Below are 25,205 nucleotides of genomic sequence, written 5' to 3'. Positions count from 1 at the left end.
GAGTGCTGGCATGATTACATAGAAGAACTATCCGAAAAGTTCCCGATGACCTAGATAACCATGATGGGGTGATCACTCGCCTACAGCTAGACATCTTGGAGTGTGAAATCCAGTGGCTCTTAGAAAGCATCACTACCAACAAAGATAGTGGAGGTGATGGAACACCAGCTGAGCTATTTCAAATTTTAAAAGATGATATTGTTGAAGTGCTGCACTCAGTATGCCAGAAAACTTGGGAAACTCAGCAGTGGCTGCAGGACTGGAAAAGGTCAGTTTTTCGTTTGAAATCCAAGGAAGGGCAACACCACATGATGTTCCAAATATCACACAATGGCCATTATTTTACGCACTAACTCCTTTGAAGACAATTTGTGAACAACTGAGATAGCTGGATGACGTCACTGACTCGATGGACGTGAGTCTGAGCGAACTAAGAGAATTGGTGACGGACAGGGAGGCTTGGCTTGTGGCGATTCATGAGGTAGCAAAGAGTCGGACACGGCTGAACTGAATTGATCTGAGACAGCATATTAAAAAGCAGAGATGTTAATGTGCCAACAAAGCTCCACCTAGTTAAGATTATGATTTTTCCAGTAGGCGTGTATGGATGTACCAGTGGAACTGTAAAGAAAGCTGAGCACCAAAGAAGTGATGCTTTTGAACTGTGTTGTTGGAAGAGATTCTTGAGAGTCCCTTGAACTGCAAGGAGATCCAACCAGTCCATCCTAAAGGAGATCAATCACGAGTATTCATTAAAAGGACTGAGGTTAAAGCTGAAACTCCAATACTTTGGCCAACTGATGTGAAGAGCTCACTCATTTGAAAAGACCCTGATGTTTGGCCAGATTGAAAGCAGGAGGAGAAGGAGACGACAGAGGATGAGACAGTTAGATGGTATCACCGACTCAAAGGACATGAATTTCAGTAAACTGCGGGAGTTGCTGATGGACAGGAAGGCCTGATTTGCTGTAGTCCATGGGCTCACAAACAGTCATACACAACTGAGCAGCTGAAGTGAATCGAACAAAGACATGCTCACAATTCTCCTGGCAAGACTTTAACAGCACATTCACCTAGAAGTTGCAAATGTTCAAACTGGATTTAGAAAAGACAGAAACCAGAGGTCAAATTGGCAACATCCATTGGATCATGGAAAAAGCAAGAATATTATTTAAAAAAAAAAAAACAAACTATGTCTGCTTTATTGAGTATGATAAAAATCCACTGTGTGGATCACAACAAACTGCAGAAAATTCTTAAAGACATGGAAATACCAGACTACCTACATGCCTCCTGAGAGACCTGTATTCAGGTCAAGAAACAACCATTGAGAACCAGATAAAGAAGAACAGATGGTTTGAAATTGGGAAAAACAAACAAACAAACAAACTACTACATGTGTCACCCTGTTGATTTAACTTATATGCAGAGCACATCTTGGAAAATGCTGGGCTGGAGGAAACACAAGCTGAAATTAAGAGAAAAATAGAAATATCAATAACTTCAGATATGCAGATGACACCACCGATATAGCATCAAGCAAAGAATAACTAAAGAGCTTCTTGATGCAGGTGAAAGAGGAGAGTGAAAAAGCTGGCTTAAGACGCAACATTCAAAACACTAAGATCCTAGCATCTTGTCCTATTATTTCATGGCAAATAGATGGGAAAACAATGTAACAGTGAGAGACTTCTGTTTCCTTGGACTCCAAAATCATGGCAGGTGATGACTGCAGCTATGAAATTAAATGACACTTGTTTCTTGGAAGAAAAGCAGTGACAAACCTAGACTGCATGTTAAAGAGCAGAGGCATCCCTTTGCCAAGAAGCGTCCATATAGTCAGAGCTATATTTGTGTTTTTTTAAGCAGTCATGTGACGATGTAAGTTAGACCATAAAGGAGGCTGAACATTAAGGAAGTGATACTTTTGAACCACAGTCTTGGAGAAGACTCTTGTGAGTCCCTTGGGCTGCAAGGAAATCAGTCCAGTCAACTGTAAAGGACATCAATCCTGAAAATTCACTGGAGGGGCTGATGCTGAGGCAGAAGCTCCAATATTATGGCTATCTGATGTGAAGAGCCAACTCGTTGGCAAAGACTCTGATGCCGCAAAAGATTGGAGCAGAAGAAGGGGACGATGGAGGACCAGATACTTGGATGGCATCACCGACCCAGTGGATTTGAGTTTGAACAAGCTCCGGGAGATGGTCAAGGGCAAGAAGGCGTGACATACTGCAGTCCATGGGATTCGAAGAGTTGGAGATGACTGAATGAATGAACAACATATAACAGCCAGCAACAACAAATCTACAGAGTGCCTTTGACCGTGAGTAGTTTCAGGAGCTCTTGAAGCATGTCACAGATCTGAAACCCAAGATAGTGGCAAACCACTGAAGGTGTTTGACTTGGAGTTAGTGAAGCAGCCATTAGTATGTGCTACAACATTGAAACAATGAATGTCGATAACCTGTATGGTGTATTTGTTGTGGAGTAAGTGAAGAACCACTTGAAGTGGGTTTCATGACTGAAACACTGTATGTTCACACTTCAGATGGTCTGTGTTTGATCTTGTATATAGAAAGAAGCACAAGGAGCCTGTCACAACACTGAAACTGGATCATGGTAAATCATTGTGTATGATGAGCTGTGGTAGTTGAAAAATCAATGAAAGTATGTACTAGCCCTGAATCAATGGATGGTGATAAACTAAGAGTGTGCTCAACCTTGAGTGGACAAAGGACCTTTTGAAGCATATGCCAGAATTAACACACTGGATTGTGATAAATTATTGGTTATGTATTTTCTGCAGAGAATGACGAAGCAGTTGAGCAGGAAACAACCTTGAAACACTGGATGATGATAAACTACGGGGTTTGTTTGATACATGTTGAATGAGGAGAAACTGAAAGCATGGCACAGACGAAAACATGGGACCATCATAAACTTCTGAATGCGTTTTATCTAGAATGGCCTAAAGGAGGATTTTAAACTCAGCACAGAACCGAAACAGGAATTGTGATAAGCTACCTACCATATTTTATTTGGAGAGGATAAAGAAGTACATGAGGCATGCCACAGTACTGGAACACTGGATAGTGGTAAACGACAGGGAGTGTTTGACTAAATGAGACAAAGGGACCCTTCAAGCCGGTAATAGCGCAGCATCAACGAATGATGAAAATGTACAGGGTGTGTTTTACCTGGAGGGGATGGAGGAGGCTCAAAACATGTCACAGTACAGAAAAAATGGATGGTGATAGCTGTCACATTAGTTTCTTCTGGAGTGGATTAAAAACCACTTGAAGCATACCTAAACTTACACACTGGATGGGGATATAATATTGTGTGTATTTAATGCCAGTAAGAAATAGAGGGAACAATAAAATAGGAAAGATGAGAAATCTTGCCCAGAAACTGAGAGACTGCAAGGGAATATTTCATGCAGACATGGGCACAATCCAGGACAGAAGGGGTATGAACCTAGCAGAAGGAGAAAATGTGATGGAGTGCTGGCAAGAGTATAAGAGAAGAGCTGTACCAAAGCAAGGTCTTAATCACCTGCTGCCGCTGCTGCTGCTGCTGGTGCTATGTCGCTTCTCTCGTGTCCAGCTCTTCGTGACCCCATGGACAGCTCACTACCAGGCTCCTGTGTCCATGGGATTTTCCAGGCAAGAATATTGGAGTGGGGTGCCATCACCTTCTCTGCTTAATCACCCACATAACCATAATGGTGTGATCACTCACGTAGAGCAGACAACCTGGGGTGTGAATTCAAGTGGATCTTAGGCAGAAATACCACAAACAATGCTAGTCAAGATGATAGACTTGAAGCTCAGCTATTTCAAATTGTAAACGATAATGCTGTTAAAATGCTGCACTCAATGTGCCAGGACATTTGGAAAACTCCTCAATGACCACAGGACAGGGAAAGGTCAGATTCACTCTGATCCCAAAAAGGGGCATTGTGAAGGCATGCTCAAACTGCTGCACAGTCGTTCTCACTTCATATGCTGGCTGGGTAATGCTCCAAATGCCTCCATCTAGGTTTCAGCAGTATGTGAACTGAGAACTTTCAAATGTACAAATTGGATTACGAAAGGCAGAGAAACCAGAGATCAAAGTGCCAACATTCATTGGATCATAGAAAAAGCAGGGAGTTCCAGAAAATGACCTACTTCTGCTTCATTCACTATGCTAAAGCCTTTGACTGTGGGGGTCACAGAAACTGCGGAAAATTCTTAAAGAGGTGGGTATACTAGACCACTTTACCTGGCTCCTGAGAAACCTGTATGCAGGTCACGAAGTAACAGAATCAGGCAGGAACAATGGAGTTCTTCAGAATTGGTAACGGAGTAGGTCAAGGCTGTCTTGTTGTCACGCCACTTATTTAACTGACATACACAGTATATCACGCAAAATGTCAGACTGGATGAAGCACAAAGTGGAATCGAAATTGCTGGGAGAAACATAAATAAACTCAGACATGCCCATGACAGAAAGCAGACGAGGGATTAGAGCTCTTTGCTGAGATAAAAGTGGAGATTTAAAACGTTGACTTAAACCTCGACATTCAATAAATTAAGATCATGTCATCCAGTCCCTGCTGAATGCAGGAGCACAGTTCCTGCCACTATTGAGCATGTACTCTACCACAAGATGTCTAAAACTGCTCAGTTGCATTGCGGAGCATACCTCTTTCCACAAGTGAACTTGCATTCTACAGGAAATGGTACACAAACACTGACCTTGTGCTCTAGAATTGGCACACCATACATAATTTTCTTAACATTTGAAGCATATGTCTGGCCAACACTAAATCCACGCTTTAGATCAGCTGTGCTAAAATCACTGAGCTTGCCCTCAAGAGTATATCTGAACTCACATTTTATAGCCACACCTACTACCACGGTGGATTCTGTGCTCTAAAACTCTTGTGAGATGAGAGAACAAGATGGTGGAGCTATAAGTGGATGTGGAGTACATCTCTCCATGGATACATCAGGATTACACCTTCAGACACAGGAGAGTATACAGAACATTACCGGAAAGTAGACAGGAGTACCTGACAAGTGGGAAAGAATATATAGAACCACACAAAACTCAGTCGGGGGAAAGAACTGGGGGAAAAATCAGGAGTGTTAGTAGGACTGGATCTGCCCTGAGTGGGGGAAGGAACTGAAGCTGAGGTCCAATCCCACATTGGGTCAATCGTCTGAATTGTAAACTAGACATTTAAAGCTGAGAGTGAAACAGCTGATCTGTGGAAAGCTGGGTGCAATGAGAAGCAGAGGGTCCTTGCTGCAGCCGTACATACCCCATACAAGGACATCCGTCCCCTGAAAGGCCCGGTGGCTGGCAGCTGCAGTTTAGGGACTTTGCGGCAATTCATGGGGAGGGCTGCTGTTTCCAGGGGAGAGATGGAGAGAGGGGGTTTGAAGGAGGACACTGTGGTAGGGTATGCCTGTGGAGGAAAGCCAGGCAGCCATGAAAGCAAGGCAATAACACCGAGTCACATGTCGGGGGTGGAGCAGTCTCCATAGCCTCTCTCACCCCACATGCCAGCATCAGCAGTTACTACAATAGTGAGGCTGACCCATCAAATGCTGAACACACTGAAATGCAGAGCAGGACACCACCCAGGGTCCTCCTTTAAGTGCCTGATGCACCATACTAGAGTAGAATCCCACTCAGGATGCTCCTTTAAGTGTCAGATGCACTGATTTACATAGGAGGACCCCAGCCAGGAAATTCGCTCTATGTGCTGACCCATTGAATGACAGAGAAGGATCCCAGGCAAGGAAGCCTTCTGAGTGGCCGAATAGGTGGAACTAGGGAGAAGACTGGCCAAAGACGCCTTCTTATCACCGGATACAAGGGCTCAAAAAAGAAAAAAAAAAAGCTCTGATAGGGCCATAACTCCTGTGGTGTAGTCAGTCTGTCTCCCTGCACCCTGCCCGTTTGACACTACCTGCGTCCCTCAAAGCCAAGCAGCTGCTCCACCTTCACAGTTAACTCTCATTGGAAAAAAGCTGCTACAGGTTAAAAAAAAAAATCGTGCAACTATTTGCACAGGATTGCTTCAGTCCTGTCTAACTCTGTGTGGAACACATTTCACCACTACAGAGAAGAAGCTCTAAAATGCATATACTGGAACAACTGATCTTTTCCAGTCTTGTAGCCACTGCTGAGCTTTCCAAATTTGCTTGCATATTGAGTTCAGCACTTTCATAGCACTCACTATCTATTAGGATTTGAAATCAGTCAAGTGGAGTTCTCTGTCTCCGCTAGCTTTGTTTCTATTGATGCTTCTTGCGGCCCGCTTGACCTCACATTCCAGGATGTTTGGCTCTAGGTGAGTGATTAGATCATGATGATTATCTGGATCATGGAGATCTTTTCTGCATAGTTCTTCAATCTTTGCTGTATACATTTTTGCTACCTCTTCTTAATATCTTCTGCTTCTGTTCAGTCCATACAATCTCTGTCCTTTACTGTATCCACCTTTGCATGAAATGTTCCCTTGGTATCTCTAATTTTCTTCAAGAGATCTCTACTCTTTCCCATTCTGTTGCTTTCCTCTATTTTTTGCACTCATCACCGAGGAAGGCTTTCTTATCGCTCTTTGCTATTCTTTGGTACACTGTATTCATATGGGTATATCTTCCCTTTTCTCCATTGCCTTTTGTTTCTATTCCTTTCTCAGTGATTTGTAAGGCCTCCTCAGATAACCTTTTGCCTTTTTGCATTCATTTTCTTAGGATGGTCTTCATCACTGCCTCCTCTACAATGTCATGAACCTCCATATGTAGTTCTTCAAACACTCTATTATACCTAATCCCTTAAATATTTTCTCATGTCCACTGTACCATCATAAGGGATCTGATTTAGGTCAAACCTGAATCGAGTGGTCTTCCCTACTGTCTTCAACTTAAGTCTAAGTCTATAGCAAATACTGAGCTTCCACTCTGAACCTTCCTTCTTACAAGTATTTGTCCACCATTTTAGAGCACTTTCGCTGCATATCTTTATCTTCACTCTGAAACATACGTACCGTCACTCCTGAAAGGATGCTCACGTGCATGCATTTAACTCCTACTTACCTACGCTCCACAGTAGTCATGCCGATCTACTAAGCTTGCATTGTGCCGCATGCATCGTTTACTATTTAGACTATGATACTGAGGTCATGCTGCAACTGCATAGTTGCAATCTCAAGCTTATCTTCTTCGATTTTCAGCTTTTATACCAGCACACATGTTCTGCCCCTCCTAAGCCCTCTTTCTTGAAGAGATATGAAACAACTGTTGAGGTTGTATTCTGGAGCATGTCCCTGCTATTTCTGAATGCATTCTTTTTGTATTTCTTCATATTTCTTTTAAAAAATGATTTATTTTAATTGGAATAGAATTACTGTGTATTACTGTGATGGTTTTTGACATATACATCAACATGAATCAGCCGCATGGATACATGTGTCCCCCTATCCTGAAGACAACTCAAACCTCCCTTGTTACCCCATGCTTCTGGGTTCGTCCACAGCACAAGAGTTAGATGCATCTTTCATGCATTGAACTTACACTGGTCATCTCTTTTATGTATGGTAATGTACCTGTTTCAATACTATTTTCTCAAATCATCCCATCCTTGAACTCTCCCATTGAGTCTGAGTGTCTGTTCTTCTTATGTGGAACTTTTTTACTGGCCTTCATGCAGAATCATTGTTACTGTCCTCCTAAATCCCATTTATATGCATTAATAAACAATATTTGCCTTTTTATTTCTAACTTTTTTTTTTACTCTGAATAATAGGCTGCAGGTTGAACTGCCTTACCAAAAGTGACACAAATATGTGTTTTTCTGTAGCTAAGTAATATTCTATTTGAATATATAGCGCAACTTCCTTATATTTTCATCTGCTGATGTGCATCTAGATTACGTGCATGTCATAGCATTTGGAAAGAGAATTGTAATAAACATTGGGGCACATGTGTCTCTTTTGACTGTAATCCCCTCTGGGTATACGCCAAGAAGGGGGGTTGTTCAGTCATATGACAGTTGTAGTCCAAGTTTCTCAAGGAATCACCAAACTGTTCTGCATACAGGTTGTAACAGTTTGTGTTACCACTAGCAGTGTATTAGGGTTAGCTTTTCTCCACAGCCTCCCCAGGATTTCGTGCTTGTAGAATTTCTGGTGATGGCCACTCTGAACCGTGTGATATGACGACACATTCAATTTTAATTTTTGTTTCTCTAATGATGAATGATTTTAAGCATATTTCATGTGTTTGTTAGCCATCTGTATGTCTTCTTTAAAGACACGTCTGTTTAGGGATTTTGCCCCCTTTTAGTGATGCTGTGAAAGTGCGTCACTCAATATGGCAGCACATTTGGAAAACTCACCAGCGGCTAAAGGGCTGGAAAAGGTCAGTTTTCATTCCAATCCCAAAGAAAGGCAGAACCAAAGAATGCTCAAATCATGGCACAATTGCATCCATCTCACACGCTAGTAAAGTACTGCTCAAAATTCCCCAAGCCAGGCTTCAGTAATACATGAACCATGAACTGCCAGATGTTCGAGCTGGTTTTACAAAAGGCTGAGGCAACAGAGATCAAAATGCCAACATTAGCTGGATCATTGACAAAGCAAGAGAGTTCCAGAATAACATCTATTTCTGCCTTATTGACTATGCCAAAGTCTTTGACTGTGTGGATCACAATAAACTGTGGAAAATTCGGAAAGCGATGGGGATAGCAGATCACCCGACCTGCCTCTTGAGAAACCTATATGCAGGTCAGGAAGCAGCAGTTCGAACAGGACATGGAACTACAGAGTGGTTCCAAGTAAGAAAAGGAGTCCATCAAGACTATGTATTGTCACTCTGCTTGTTTAATTTATATGCAGAGTATATCATGAGAAATACTGGGCTGGGAAAAGCACAAGCTGGAACAAAGACTGCCAGGAGAAATATCAATCACCTGAGATATGCAGATGACACCACCCTTATGGCAGAAAGTGAAGAGGAACTAAAAAGCTTCTTGATGAAACTGAAAGAGGAGAGTGAAAATGTTGGCTGAAAGCTCAAAATTCAGAAAACTAAGACCATGGCATCTGGTCGCATGACTTCATGGGAAATAGATGCGGAAAAAGTGTCAGATTTATTTGGGAGGGGGCTCCAAAATCCCTGCAGATGGTGACTGCAGCCATGAAATTAAAAGACGCTTGCCCTATGACAGGAAAGTTATGACCATCCTAGATAGCATATTCAAAAGCAGAGACATTATTTTGCCAACAAAGTTCCATCTAGTCAAGACTATGGTTTTTCCAGTAGTCTTGTTAGGATATGAGAGTTGCACTATGAAGAAAGCTGAGCACTGCATAATTGATGCTTTTGAACTGCAGTGTTGGAAAAGACTCTTGAGAGTCCCTTGGACTGCAAGGAGGTCCAGCCAGTCCATTCTAAAGGAGATCACTCCTGGGTGTTCTTTGGAAGAAATGATGCTAAAGCTGAAACTCCAGTATTTTGGTCACCTCATATGAAGAGGTGACTCACTGGAAAACTCTGAAGCTTGGAGGGATTGGAGGCAGGAGAAGGGGATGACAGAGGATGAGATGGCTGGATGGCATCACTGACTCGATGGATGTGAGTTTGCGTGAGCTCAGGGAGCTGGTGATGGACTGGGAGTCCTGGTGTGCTGCAATTTATGGGGTTTCAAAAAGTCACACACGACTGAACTGAACTGAACTGAACTGAACTGAACTGAACTGAAGCAACTGACAAAGAATTTATCTCAAATATATACGAACAACTCCCGAACCTCAATTCCAGGAAAATAAACGACCCCATGATAAAATAGGCGAAAGGAGTAAACAAACATTTCTCCAAAGACGACATACACATGGCTATCAAACACATGAAAAGATTCTCAACATCACTCACTATCAGAAAAATGCTAATCAAAACGATAATGAGGTACCATTTCACGCCAGACAGAATGACTGCTATCCAAAAGTCTACAAGCAATAAATGCTGGGGAGGGTGTGGAGAAAAGGGAACGCTCTGACACTGTTAGTGGAATTGCAAACTGGTACAGCCACTATGGAGAACACTGTGGCGATTCCTTAAACATACAAACAAACTGTAAATAGGACTGTCATATGACGCAGCAATCCCACCGCTGGCCATACACACCAAGGAAACCAGAATTGAAAGAGATGCGTGTACCCCATTGTTCATCACAGCACTATTTCTAATAACCAAGGCATGGATGCAACCTAGATGCCCATCAGTAGACTAATGGATAAGAAAGCTGTGGTACATATACACGATGGAGTATTACTCAGCCACTAAAAAGAATACATTTCAGTCCGTTCTAGTGAGGTGGATGAAATTGAAGCCTATTATACAGAGTGAAGTTAGCCAGAAAGAAAAATACCAATAGAGTAAACCAGCGCATATGTGTGGAATTTAGAAAGATGGTCATGATAAACCTGTATGTGAGACAGCAAAATAGACACAGATGTATAGAACAGTCTTTTGGACTCTGTGAGAGAGGGCGAGGGTGGGATGATTTGGGATAATGGCATTGAAACATGTGTAATATTATTTGTCAAACGAATCGCCAGACCAGTTCGATGCGTGATACAGGATCCTCGGGGCTGGTGCACTGGGGTAACCATGAAGAATGGTTTGAGGAGGGAGGTAGCAGGGGTTTTCAGGATAGGGAACACGTGTACACCTGTGGCAGATCCATGTTAATGTATGGCAAAACCAATACAATATTGTAAAGCAATTAGACTACTATGAAAATAAACAAATTTATATTAGAAATAAATCAAGTCAAATTGTGTCCAACGTGAGGAAAACAACAGCATGTTTGGAACAATATCACTAAGTAAGCTTGAGTTGCAGTTTTCTGGGTTCAAGGTGCCCTCATAAGTATGAGCCCTAACCCTTATTACAGAAAGAATAGTGGAAAATGAGCTAGATGAAAGGAGAGCTTTTCAGCAACGAGATGAATGTTTCAGCCAGAAAGATATGAAGTAATGTAGGGCTTCCCAAACAGTTTATTAAGATATTGGGAGCTAGCAATGAGTGTGGTCACCTAAATAAAGTTGCCTAAAATTATATTTTGACGTATATACATATATACACCTGTCTATGCATGAGTGTGTGTATGAAAAAAAGTGCAATGGCTTTTAATTCATGTTAGGTGTAATAGAAATGGGAAAACAATAAAACCCAAATGTAGAATGATTCAAATTCTACTCGATTGTTGAATATTATGTAAGTTGAAATACTTCAAAATATGTTTCCTTGGCTGCATGTAACATATGAGAACTCTTTTATATCACTCACCTCTCTCCTTTTCATAAATATAGACCAATTTTCAAATGTTTGTCCAATTTAATGATAAAATACTGATGTAGACATATATATATATATAAAATATATATAAAATAGAGAGATATGTTTTCATATCATAAACTGTTGATAGCAAGCCTAGATTTTAGAATTATTTCCACCTCCATGCTCCATCTCAACAGGAAAGAGCCAAAGTTGTTGCTGACTCAATCACTCCAAGAGCTGGGAAACCTGAAAAAGAAACGGAACCTGCACTGAGATTTTCTGTCATATTTATGATCGAGCTCTAACACCAAGACTTGTGTTCCTTTATTGTACTAAACAGTCCCTTCTTAAGATTGAAAAGCATGGAAATCGAGAGAGAGAGGTAGGAGATTGTAGACCTCCTCATGTTCAAAAGGAATTTTAATCAGAGAAGCTAGAAAAGACAGAAACTAAGGAAAACAATCAAGTGATAGACAATAATAAGGATTTAGCCACTAATCAAACTCAAGGGTCTTTAGTCCCTCCTCAAGGGCCAGCGTGGCGAAGGAATTGGCAACCCACTCCAGTGTTCTGCCTGGAGAATCCCAGGGATGGGGGAGCCTGGTGGGCTGCCATCTTTGGAGTCTTACAGAGTCAGACACGACTGAAGTGAATTAGCAGCAGCAGCAGCAAGGACCATCGATGACATTCTGAGCAATATCCTGTGAACAATTTTAGAGATGCTAAAGCCCAAACCAGGCTGAAATGTAAGTGCATAGTTGGAACTAGACGGTCAATGATGTGGATTCCCAATATCCTCATTAATAGGCCATTAGTAGAATGTCTCAATATTGATCACAGACACCGTGTTCCACCCTCACTCAGCCATTAAAATATTTCCCCTGAAAGTATTTGGGGATTTGCGTTTTTGAAGCACCAGCTGCTAAGACAACTTGCTTCGTCCTACAATAAGCACTTTTTTTTTCCCCCCCAACTGAAACCCACAGTCAATTCATAAATTTGTTTGCACAGAAACAAGTAGACCAAGTCTGTTAGGGTAACAGTACTGAATATTACGAATGTGTGCATAGAAGGATGATAAATCACTTTTATTTCAGAAATAAAGTGGATTTATTGATGTGTGTTTTCGATAACCCTGTATGTGAGATAGCAAAAGAGACCCAGATGTATAGAACAGTCTTTTGCACTCTGTGGGAGAGTGTGAGGGTGGGATGTTTTGGGAGAATGGCATTGAAACATGTATAATATCATATATGAAATGGGTCACCAGGCCAGGTTGAATGCATGATACTGGATGCTTGGGGCTGGTGCACTGGGACGACCCAGAGGGATGGTACGGGTTGGCAGAAGGGAAGGGGTTCAGGAAAGGGAACATGTGTACACCTGTGGCGGACATATGTTAATGTATGGCAAAATCATTATGATAATGTAAAGTAATTAACCTACAATTAAATTAATAAATTTATTTTAAAAAAAGGAAATCTTCCAAAAAGCTGCATACCTACATTGAAACCAAGCACCACCAAGAGGCAACAAGTTCCAGAGGAAGACATGCCATGCAAATTCTCCAGCAACACAGGAACAGAGCCCGGAGCTTCAATATACAGGTTGCCCAAACACCAAACCCATAGACATCTCAAACCTCACTACTGGACACTTCATTGCCCTCCAGCGAGAAGAGATGCAGCTCCACCCACCGGAACACTGACACAAGCTTCCCTAACCAGGAAACCTGACAAGCCACTCATCAAACCCCAGCTACAGGGAGGAACCTCCACAATAAAGAGGAACCACAAACTGCCAGAAAGAGAAAGACCATCCCAAACACAGGAACTCCCCCCCCACCCCACCCCCCCAAAAAAGGCCAACTTTACTAATGAGATTTAGCATTCTTCATGGTTTTGGTTACTATTTCTGCCAGCAGTCTGTATTTTAAGTTGATGCTGAAGTAAACACTTGGTTGAACATTACCCTTCAATTGCTAGGAGACCAGTGACTTTGTCATGTCACAACTAAACTTCGATTGCTAGGAGACCAGTGATTTTTTGATGTCACAGCTGTTTGACTGGGAGGACCTCTGTGATCGTCCAGAGAGTTTCTCTCTGTAGGCCAGCCAAACATCATTTGAAGTTGCATTGTGTAAAAGCAGACAAATGAGAAAATTATCTGAAGAAAGATTTCCCTGAGATGGCACATATTTCTTCAGAAATTCAAGATTCTGTTCAGAAACCTCCATTAGATCTTATTGGTATGATTATACAACTGGGGACTCAGTTTTGAGATCTATGATTGAAGAATATGCTTTTCAGGCTTTGTCTGAGGATCTGGTGATCAAAAGGCCACACTACACATATTCTGTCTCTGAAACAGATGATGTGAATGGTTTTCTTTCACTCACATTTCCACAATAACTTTGGAATATAGTGGAAAGTGATCAGTTTGAATCTATTTGGTGGGATGAGACAGGCACATGTAGAGTGATCAATGAAGAACTCTTCAGGAAAGAAGTCTTGGAAAGAAAGGAGCCTTTCAGAAAATTTGAAACCAAGAGCATGAAAAGTTTAATTCGACAGCTTAATCTTTATGGAGTTAACAAAAACCGACAAACTGTTCAAAGATCGGCTGCACTACCGGTCTTTCTGGAAGAAGAAAACAACATCTCTCTTTTGAGAAAGGTATTCCAAAATTTTCACTTTTTGGCAATAGGTCAGATTCAATCATATGACCTAGAAAGCATGTTCATATATGTGGCTAAAAGGGAGTTTAAACTTGAGATAACAAATTATTGAAAAAGTTGTATCTTTTTGAAGTTGAGAACAGCTGGAGGTTACAATATTGGATGTTCAACAAACCTTCCTAATGACTTGAAACAAGATACAAGTTCTGAAGCCACTTAAAGTGGTATTTACTGTATATATAGACATATTTTTAGTTGAGCATATACCTTCTAACATGTTACCTGTTAAAACTACCAACAGAGGTTATTTTCTTTGATGTTATTTCATTGCTTCCATTAAAGGAAACTTATAGTGATATGAAGGAATGAAATTAGTAAAAAATGAAAAATGAATATAATGGAGAAGAAATATTGTAACAAAACCAAAACTTTATTCTCCCATATGACTACTAGGAGACGTCCAGCAGAACAGCGCATTTAAAAAACACTCTTTAAAGGGTAAAAAAGAAATACGTTAGGCTTTGCGAATATGATCATTGGCAATTAATTAAGTTTTCAGGCATAGAGGGTAACCAAAGAAGCTGGCAACTCTCTGTTCCACCTTTAAAGACTCAGAAAAATGAATTACACACAATTTTCAGGTCAGAAAATAAAATCTTTTCGGTTTTCCTCAGCCATTAAAAGTGTAAAGCTCTAAAATTAAAAAAGAAGAAGAAAAAGAAGAAGAAGAAGAAAAAGTAAAGCTCATTCTCAGCTCACAATAGACAGTGCAAAAACAGGGGCAGGCTGCCCTGCCTTGATTGAAATGTAATTCCAAGAGGAGGGGCGCCATATTCACTGTAAGGTCAAGTCCTTAAGCAAATAACTGGCTTAAGGGAGGTCACCCCTGAGGGCTGTGAGTGCCGGACACCATCACCGGACTCCCCTGGTAGACTCGGAAGCCGTTCTCAGCCCTGTGCCCTGGTGACTGTGCCGTCTGTTTTTTCCTTCTTCGCGTTTGATGAGCTGAGCAATCTAGACCCAAGATCCTTGAGATTCAGATTCAGCCTGACCACGCCTATAGTGGCTGCTTTTCCGGGGTGAGGGGTGGGGGGAGGGCTCATCGCGCGCGCATGCGCACAACTCGGCCTCGCGGCCAATCAGATTGCAGGCGCCGACACCTGGCAGCCAATCATCGGAGGCAGCCCGCACGCCTGTAGGGGGAGCTGAGGCGGCGCCCCAGACCTGAGGAGGCCTCATCCCCTCAGGCTCGACTGCTCAGGGTTAATCTTGGAACTGCCTAGGGCAGCTGAGTTGCCGGCAGTTCTGTCTCATCCGTCAACGGGTTCCGGTAAGGACTGGAGCGTGGTTCAGCCAAAGCGGTGCCTGACTGCTAAAGGGAGGGTTTCTTGGGTCCCCACTCGCACTAGGCCTTGCTGGGCGGGGCGGCTGGTGAGGGCGGTGAGAGCTTCTGGCAGGATCCACAGGCCTCAGGCTCCTTTCGCCCTCTCCCCTCTCTAGTCTGGGCGGGCTCTGCTCTCCAGCAGCTTTCCTGCCCAGGGGTGGGACAAGCCAGCTCACGGAAAGGGCCTCTTAGGCCCCTGGCCCCTGGCACCACCCCCAGCTCTCCTGTGGAACCTAATGTATTTAAACACAGATGCACAAATCTTCACGGCCCAACCCGGTTCTGCACCCAGGCACAGTCAGGCAGGAGCAGAAAAAAAAAAAAAAAAAAAAACAAACATCTATCTAGCAGCCTCTTCACTGCCCTGGTGCTTTAGTCGTTTTCCTGTTTGCTCTGCCTCTCCTCAGACTCCAGGGCTGCCCGGTCCCTGGGGGCCCGGAGATTCAGGCCTTTGGTTCGGGAAGTTGGCAGATGAGGTATTTGTTTGTTTGTTACTGAGAGAAGGGAGGTGGGAGGAAGAAGCTCAGGGCAAAGGAGTTCAATCACTTGGTCTGGTTGAGTGTCAGACGCCTGGTCAGCATCCGTAGGGTAGGACCAGGTAGGGCCTGGGGGGATAGAATGTTCCCGGAACAGGGAACTCACCCTGGCCGTTTCCTCTGCTTGTCCCCAGGATGTGACCGTGTGCTGCCTGGGAGGTCTCAAGCGCTCAGGATTTCAGTGGACCCCTGAAGTAAGGTGACAGACATCTTTACAACAAGGGACAAAGGTGTGGCTTTCTTACTTTGCGTTTTTCTCGTTTCATTCGTCGGCTGACACGTTGCTGTTGAGAGAGAGTATTCCTGATTGGGGATTACCTGACCCTGATTGCGGGTGCTGACTTCAGGGCCATCATGGTTTCAGGTTTGCAGCTTTCTGAGTGGCAAGCTTAAAAACAGGCAGGGTGGCTTGCTTTCCCCTGCCTTCTTGAAAGAAAAAAAGTAAGAGCACCATGGGTCTTAAGCTGTGTAGAGCTGACTCCTACCACTTGGTGAGGCTAAAATGGGGCAATGCACATATCCTAAGGTTTTAGCTAGGAAAGCAAAGCAATGCAGGTGTGGGGGTTCCCTGGTGGCCTGGTGATTAGGATTCTGGGCTTTCACTGCAGTGGTCTGGATTCAATCTCTGATCAGGGAACTGGGACCCCACAAGCCAAACAGCATGGCCAAATGAATGAATGAATCCAGTGGTTCATTCAGAGAAAATATCCTGTGATTTAACATGTTCATGTGAGATTACTTGCTCATTTCTGTACCCTTAAGGGCTTTTCTTCATTAAGTAAGTGAACTCCACTGGATGGGGGTGAGGCACCATCTGAGTTCATTTCATGCGAGTAAACAAGATCATAGGAAGCTCTATGCCCAGCCACTTGTGCCTACAGCTGTGTTGTATACTTATCTTGCTGGTACAGCTTTGAACTTCACCGCATGCTTTGTTTTGGTCACAACATGTGGCTTCATAGGATATTAGTTCCCCAGCCAGGGATCCAACACAGGATCCTGGCATTGAGAGGGCTGAGTCCTCACCAAACCCCTGGACTGCTAGGCAACTCTTGTGTTTCAGAGCTTTGGATTGGGTGAGTGTGTGTGTGTGTGTGTGTGTGTTTTGATTTTTGCTATATTTATAGGAGAACTGTTCTGTGTGTAAGTATGATGTGAATGGTATTAGAACTTGAAATGTTTGTGTTACACATATGATCTCAAAATGGAATAGTTTGAAAGAACTTACCACTTGTTATCTCTTGGTCTAGGATCTCCCCTGAGGTAGTAGTCAAGCTTTTGTCTGGCTTGGCAACCTCTGAAGACTTAGCTTGTTGAATCTAAGTTCTCTCACTTGTCTGTACTCATGAAGCCTCAGTTCCTCCTTCTGTAGGCCTCTCCAAGGGGCTTCTCTTGTGGAGGCTGCTGTCTTTACTCAGAATGAGTGATTCAGGAAAGCGCTTGCATCCGTGATAAAGTGCAGAGTCTTTTTTCAGATGTTACACATCTTCACTTGTGTATTTGCTTAGTCTCACAGGTCTACCCTGTGATAGATTGAGAGAGAACTACACAGGGGTGGGAATATTAGGAGATTGAATTCACTTGAAGGCTGGTTACCATACCGATTAATCCACTATGCCAGCCTTTTATTTATATGATCCCTGCTCTCTCAATGTGAGCAAATTATTTGGCTTGGGTACCCTTCTTGTGTGCTGCTACTGCTGCTAAGCCGCTTCAGTCGTGTCCGACTCTGCAGTCTCAGGGACAGCCACCCACAAGGCTCTCCCTTATCTGGGATTCTCCAGGCAAGAACGCTGGAGTGGGTTGCCATTTCCTTCTTCAGTGTATGAGAGTGAAGTCGCTCAGTCGTGTCCGACCCTTTGAAACCACATGGACTGCGACCTACCAGGCTCCTCCATCTGTGGGATATTCCAGGCAAGAGTACTGGTGTGGGTTTCCATTGCCTTCTCCAGCTTGTGTGCTCTCTGGCCTGAGGTATTCCATTTTGATCTACTCAGTTCTAGACCTACTCATTTCTTGATGTTCAAGCAAGTCTCCTCTTTGTCCTGGATTAAGGTTTCTGTTTCTCTGGATGGTTCCCATCAGCAAACAGAGTGACTATAATGTGACCTGTCGTTAAAAATCCATCTTTTGGTGACACCTCCTGTTTCTGCTGCTTTTATTTCATATTTGCTTGTTACAGACCTCTGCAGAGTTGTTCCTAGACTTTGTTATCTCGAGTTCTCTCATTTTCCTATAAAGCCACTTTTGTCAAGGCCACAGGTGAATTTCAAATGTTCAAATGTCTGCCTGCAAGGTAGGAGACCTGGGTTCAATTCCTGGGTGGGGAAGATCGCCTTGAGAAGGAAATGGTAATCCACTCCAGCACTCTTGCCTGGAAAATCCCATGAACGGAGGAGCCTGGTAGGCTACAGTCCATGGGGTTGCAAAGAGTCGGAAATGTCTATTCAAATTCTTTTCCTGGTTGTTAAATGCTTTTCTGTTTTTAATTGTTGTAGAAAGCATCTAAGTTAAATTTTTACCATTTTAACCGTTTTTGCATGCTAAGTAGTTTGCACACTTTCATCAGCCTTTTGGAGAAAGAAATGGCAACCCACTGCAAATCCGATGGAGAAGGGAACGTGGTGAGCTTTAGTCCCTGGGGATGCAAAGTTGGGCACAACTGAGTGACTAAGACATATACACACACTTAGTCACAGTGTTGATTTGTTGTTGTTGTCGTTTTTTTAGCTGTGTTGTGCAGCTTGAATGACAGTTCCCTGGTTGAGAATCATACCCAGGCCCCTGATAGGACACTATGGAGTCCTAACCTCTGAACTACGAGGGAATTCCTTATCACATTGTTATGAAGCAGATCTCTACACCTTTACAGCTTGCAAAATTGAAACTCTGTACCCATCACTTGTCCCATTAAACAGCAAGTCCTCTTTTCTTGCCCATTGACCTAGACCATGGACTCCATCATTCTTTTTTGTTTCCTTTCTATTGCTTGACTGTGTTAACTATTTCATGCAAGTAGAAACTTACAGTATTTGTCTTTTTGTACGACTGGCTTACTGCATTTGGCTTGATGTCTGAAATGATCATGCATGTTGTAGCATGTGACAGAATTTTCTCTACATGGCTAAATAATATTTCATTGTGTGTATATATCACATTTGATGGACATTTCGATGCTTCCACCTCTTAGTTGTTGTGCTTCGTGCTGCTGTGAGCACGGCTCTGCAGATATCCCATGTTAACTTCTTTTGAATTTATATCCTGAAGTGGAATTGCTGAATCATGTGTCAGCTCTAGTTTTTAATTTTTCGAGGAGCATTTAAACTGTTTTCTGTAGCAGTTACACCATTTAAAAATCTATCCATAACACACAAGGATCCAGTTTCTGTACGTGCTTGCCAACAGTTGTCCTTTCCTTTCCTTCATATGTAAACACACACATATGCACATACAATTTCTTTCATACCCTTTTCCATTATTGTTTATCACAAATTATGGATATAGTTCCTTGTGCGATACAGTACGCTCTTGTTTGTCTATTGTATACATTATACTTTGCATCTGCTAATCACCAGTTCCCAATCTGTGCCTGCCGTACCTTTCCCCTCTTGGGAATCACATAGTCTGCTCTCTATGTCTGTGGGTCTGTTTCTCGTTCATAGATCAGTTTATTTGTGGCATATTTTAGAGTCCATGTAAGTGATACCATACGATATTTGTCTTTCTCTCTCTTTTTTTTAATTTTTATTTTTACTTTATTTTATTTTACAACACTGTGTTGGTTTTGCCATACATTGACATGAATCCGCCACAGGTGTACATGAGTTCCCAATCTTCACCCCCCTCCCACCGCCCACCCCATATCATCTCTCTGGATCATCCCTGTGCACCAGCGCCAAAAATCCTGTATCCTGCATCGAACATAGACTGGCGACTATCTTACATGATAGTGTACATATTTCAGTGCCATTCTCCCAAATTATCCCACCCTCTCCCACTCCCTCAGAGTCCAAAATCTGTTCTGTACGTCTGTGTCTCTTCTGCTGTCTCTCATACAGGGTTATCATTTCCATCTTTCTTAATTCCATATATATGTGTGAGTATACTGTGTTGGTGTTTTTTTTTTTTTTTTTCTGGCTCACTTCACTGTGTATAATCGGCTCCAGTTTCATCCGTCTCATTAGAATTGATTCCTATAAAGTCTGCAAGCAATAAATGCTGGAGAGGGTGTGGAGAAAAGGGAACCCTCTTACACTGTTGGTGGGAATGCAGTCTAGTACAGCCACTATGGAGAACAGTGTGGCGATTCCTTAAAAAATGGCAAATAGAGCTGCCGTATGACCAGCAACCCACTTCTGGGCATACACACTGAGGAAACCAGAATTGAAAGAGATGCATGTACCCCGGTGTTCTTCGCAGCACTGTTTATAATAGCCAGGACATGGAACAACCTAGATGTCCATCAACAGACAATGCTAAATGCCGCTAAAATGCCTGTGTTTGGTGAGAGACCCTGGCAAGCATGAAGCAGGCCCTGTGTAGCACTGACTGCAGTTGGAGAAGCAGAGATAGTTAGTAGAATGAGACCTGGTGCCTGTGACCTCCTGTTGAGTGATCAAAAGGGGAATTTGATTCATTCTGTCCCCTTTCCCATTTGGCTGCCCTGTAGTCACAGTGAGGTCGGCATATCAGTGTCAGACACAGTAGCAAAGCAAGTTAAAATTCCCAAAGGAAAAAGAGCCTTGACGTCCACTTTGATTTGCGCTGGACCCATAGTTGTAGCTGAAAAGGATCAAACACAGGAAATCTGTTCAGCTTTTGAATTGGGCTAAATTGAGTTCTCTTACCCTTAAGCTACAATGGAGTTGTCCAAGAATCGTAAATATAGTGGATAAAAATAGTCCAGGGTGATTAAAGCCTTTTTGGAACTCTTGCTTCCATTTTCCAGTTACATGTGTCTTACCCGAGTTGACCATGTGAAGATTTCGGTTCTGTATCTTATCTTGCCTTGGACACAAATGTAGTACAGTTAACAGCTAATTCTTTGCGTGTGTAATTTCCCATTGTATCAAAGTAATTGAGGTTCTGTCTTTCTTGACACAGTCTGATGTGCAAGAATTGTCTCATGTATTTCAGTAATTATCAGGTCATAGAGTTATCCTTCCTCTAATCTATCCAACCATCTAATCTGTGAATATACTTGTGGAAACCTTCTTTCTTGTGGTCTCCAATGGCTCTTTCACAGACCTGTGGGGTACCCTCTAAGTATTGGTGCCTGAACATCAGCACACTTGGCTGCCTCTGTAGGTTCTTGGAGTTGAGTCTCCTCCTGGAGTTGAATGTCACCCCTTCTCCACTTCTGGCACGGATACCTAGCAATCTCTGTGTACCATTCCAGGAAGCTGGGATCTTGTCTGTAGACCTATGCCAGGAGAAATCTCTCCGTTTCCTCTTCCTTTCTCCTCCTCTTTGTCTCTCCCCACTCTCCCCAGTCCTCAATTTCTTTAAGTCCTCTAAGCTTTCACAAAATGCTGGAAAGAGATCATCACCAAGTGGTTAGCATCCTTCTCAGAACTGAAGAGGAAGGACTACAGATGATGAAGCTGTAGTGAATCTGTTGTCTCCATTTTAGGTAATTTCGTGAGTGTAAATTCAAATTCAAATAAATTGTGTTTATTTACTCAAAGCTTGATTGATTTATTTGCACTTCGAATACTTTGCTAGGCCTTTCTGGTTAGTTTATTTGGGCCAAAGCACTTTGCTAAGTGTCAGCTGAAACCACTTTTAGTTGTATAAAGAGTGTGTGTGTGTTCTGGTCTCAGGTGAAAACTCTCTGTATAAATAAATATGCAGACTATTGCATTTGTATCTGGTTTCTTCGATTTCTATAGTAAAAAATACGAAATGTTTTAGTTATGTGTTTTTATTGTTGCTTAGTATTATCAACACTGTTGCTGTTAGTTGCTGTGAAGTATGCTCCTAAGGAGTACAAGTTGTATTTATTGCCAAATTAAAAGGTTCCCGCAATATGGTCCCTGACTGCTCCTCTCTTCCTTTCTCTGTCTTCTACTCTACTATTTTCCCCACTAATGTACTCTTTTTGACAACACTGGCCTTGGTTTTCCTCCATCAAATTCCATTTCTTCCCGATCCCAAGACTGCGAGTGCTGTTCTTCTGGAGATACTCTTCCGGTAGGCCTGCATGGCTCCCTTGTTTGAGCTTCACCAATGCTGTTCAAATAACACAATCAAATCTCCAACCCCCTCTCTTTCCTCCTCCTCCTTAAAGGCACTTGTAGTCTCTATCCTCTTCTTCCCTCTCCAGCCTAAATTTCCTAAATTTTCACAAAAAAAAGAAAAGGAAAAAAGGAAAAAAGGAGATAATAACATCAGGGCTTTGCTTCTTAGAATTAACTTGAGTCAGTTCCTGTGCCTGCTAATCAAAGATAGTTAATAGTGAGTTGAGTTCTTTCAGGAGCTTCCTCTGTTTTTCTTTTGATATCTCTATATTTTGTTCACACAATGACACTTTGTTTTCTTTACAAATATATTGAAGATGTGTCAAGATTACTATTTTGTTACTGCCCTTTGTGAATTCCCTTGTCTGCCTTGCTTGTTCTTTCAGGTAAAATTTATTATTTTATTAATGTCATCTTAAAAGACTGGAAAATTCCCAAATCAGCAAGTTTTGTCCCCTGTTTTAATAATCTTTATGTTAAACATTAAAAAAAAAGAACCCCTTCATGTTTTACTACAGGCAGCAAGAAAAAACCAGGAAGCACTTTTGGCTGTCTGGATGGAAATCCTCTTAGATAACTCAATTAAGTACAGTTTGTCCTCCCAGCTCATTAGGTGCATTTTCTACTGTTCATAAAACTGCAGGTGTAATGGACTTTCGTCTTCACACTCCCCAGGCTCTTTCCTCCTGACTCTCCTTTCTGCCAAGCATTCTAGGTGCACGACTGTGATTCCACTTAGAACGTGTTTGCTCAGTGAGCAAATGGGGAGCGATTCCCTGGCCTCAGTGCTTCTGCTGGCCAGAGACTCTGTACCGTTCCCTAAGAACTTCATGGTTTCGCTGTCCAACTTCTATCACCTGTCTAGGTCAGTTGCAGTAGTTCATACTCACAAGCGAACTGGCAGGGATTTCTACATGCACATGTGCAGAAACCTACATGTGTACACAGTAACATCGCTGAGGGGAAACCTGTCCATATGCAGAAGTAAAGCCTTCTCTTCCAGGAACTTGAATTTTGTTAAGCACTCAAATTTCTGCACGCACATGTGCACAAACATACACGTGTACTCAGTAACATCCCTGAGAGGAAACTTGTCCATATGCAGAGTTCAAGCTTTCTTTTCCAGGAATATTAATTTTGGTAAGCATCCACATTTCTGTCCTTGTTTTTTCACTTGCTCATTGATTATGTCACGTTACACTTCTAACTCTGTGCCTTATCCTCAAAGGTTCCAAAACCGTGGAATTTGCTATTGATAGGGACTGGCCTGCAGAGCAGCAGGCAGCGTTGGAAGTTCTTGCCATGAACAGCTGTATAACATGTGCCTGCCTTCTGCATTCTCCCATCACCTTGGACAGCTTCACAGTACCAGTCACGTTGGCCTGATCCATTGCCTGTGCATTCCTTCAGGGGACCAGAAAACAAGGACCTCTGAGCTCAGCTGACATGAACAACTGCTTTCTCAGTGTGCACCTGTCTAGGTCATTCCGTGTCAATGTTGTGCCCCTCTTGCTAGCCTACCACCCGTTACAGCCCCCAGCATTCTGAATGAGGCCCCCTGTTCTTCCTATCTGTGGAGCGTTCTGTGTGCACCATCTACCTGTGCCCCGATGTGCTATCTCCATGTGGCAGGAAAAGGCCAGAAACGCCTGCGCCTCCAAAAGCCCCTGGAGACTGTGACAGGCCTGGTTCTGATCCAAGGTTGTGAAGAAGGTACACATGGATACAGGGTCTCTTCCGATACCAAGAATGGAACCGGAGGCCATAAAAGTAAGGTGGCATCCCTACACGTCTTCCTTTCTGTTTAACACTACCCATGCACATGGGAGTCCCCCAACAGATGATGCCCTGGGAAACCTGCAGGTTCTGGGCCCAGAGCTAATGCCTCTGTTGGACAGAAAGCAGCGTTACTATCCCAAATGGACCAAGAGGGCTTGAAACACCCATGCCTCAGTGATTTGCTAAATGCCAAGGCTCTTTCAGTTGCTCTCATTAGCCCAGGTAGGACTCCCTACAGTCAGGCATCCCTGCTTCCCTACACAGCACCCATGCCAAGGAAGCCAGTGCGCGGTTGGGCCCAGGGATATCCAAGACGGTCACCTGGAAGGCAGCATCCCTCTGTGTCACCTGGGTGCAGATCCCCTACAATGCAATCAGAGATTCTGCTCCAGCAAGACTACCAGAATCCTCCTTCAGGTGCAGACGTGCACCTTTGACACTCAGGCCCCCAAAGCCAGGGGCAAGACCCCAAAGAAAAGGAGGAATTCATATCAGTACTTTCAGCACAGACCATGGGGTATCTTTGGCAGGACCGCTACTGCCTAGAGTCTGGACCCTGAAAACCAGCAGGCCCTGAACTGCCCCAGGGGCTTCTCTGTCTCCACTCCCCTGAGGTCCCTTAGGACATGCAGTTTACCCACAGCCCTTGTCTTTTCTCTGTTCCCTCCCTCACAGGCATATCCCAGATAGGGTCACACAGGGAAACCCACTTGCGCATTCCTCGCCTTTGGGCCCTTCCAGGGAGGCAGGCTGGAAGTGCCCGGAGGCATGCCTTGCTTACAGACCATGTCTCTCCTAGGATGCCTGTGGTTTGGCAGATACAGCATACTTTAGCACATCTCATGTTTTGTGTCATATCGTGCCAGTGTGTGCCACCCTCAGGGAGGGCGTGTGCTGGCTGCTGGGCTGATCCGGGCAGCACTGGCCCAGGACCTTCCCAGTTCTCCTTTTCACATGTGTGTGGAACAATCTCCAGTGCAGCAGGCAATCTATGACTCTTTCTCCTTCAGCTCTCTGCCCATCTCGGCAGGACCTTAGCCTCACCATCCCAGATCTTGCCATAGCCACGTCCCTCATTTCCAGAGGCCAGCCCATGGCCCCACACACGGAGGGCTCCACAGGCAGTGGTTTCAAAGCCCCACCCCACGTGATTTGCTCTGTGTGAATCCTTAGACCATGAAACCCTCTTCCTGATCCAAGCACACACAACAACACGGTAGAACTGATGAGCGTGTTTTGTAT

The sequence above is a fragment of the Ovis canadensis genome, chromosome Y, assembly GCF_042477335.2.
Source record: "Ovis canadensis isolate MfBH-ARS-UI-01 breed Bighorn chromosome Y, ARS-UI_OviCan_v2, whole genome shotgun sequence".
Classification (NCBI taxonomy): Eukaryota; Metazoa; Chordata; class Mammalia; order Artiodactyla; family Bovidae; genus Ovis; species Ovis canadensis.
The sequence above is the reverse complement of the archived record's forward strand: the minus strand, read 5'-3'. Positions refer to the sequence as shown.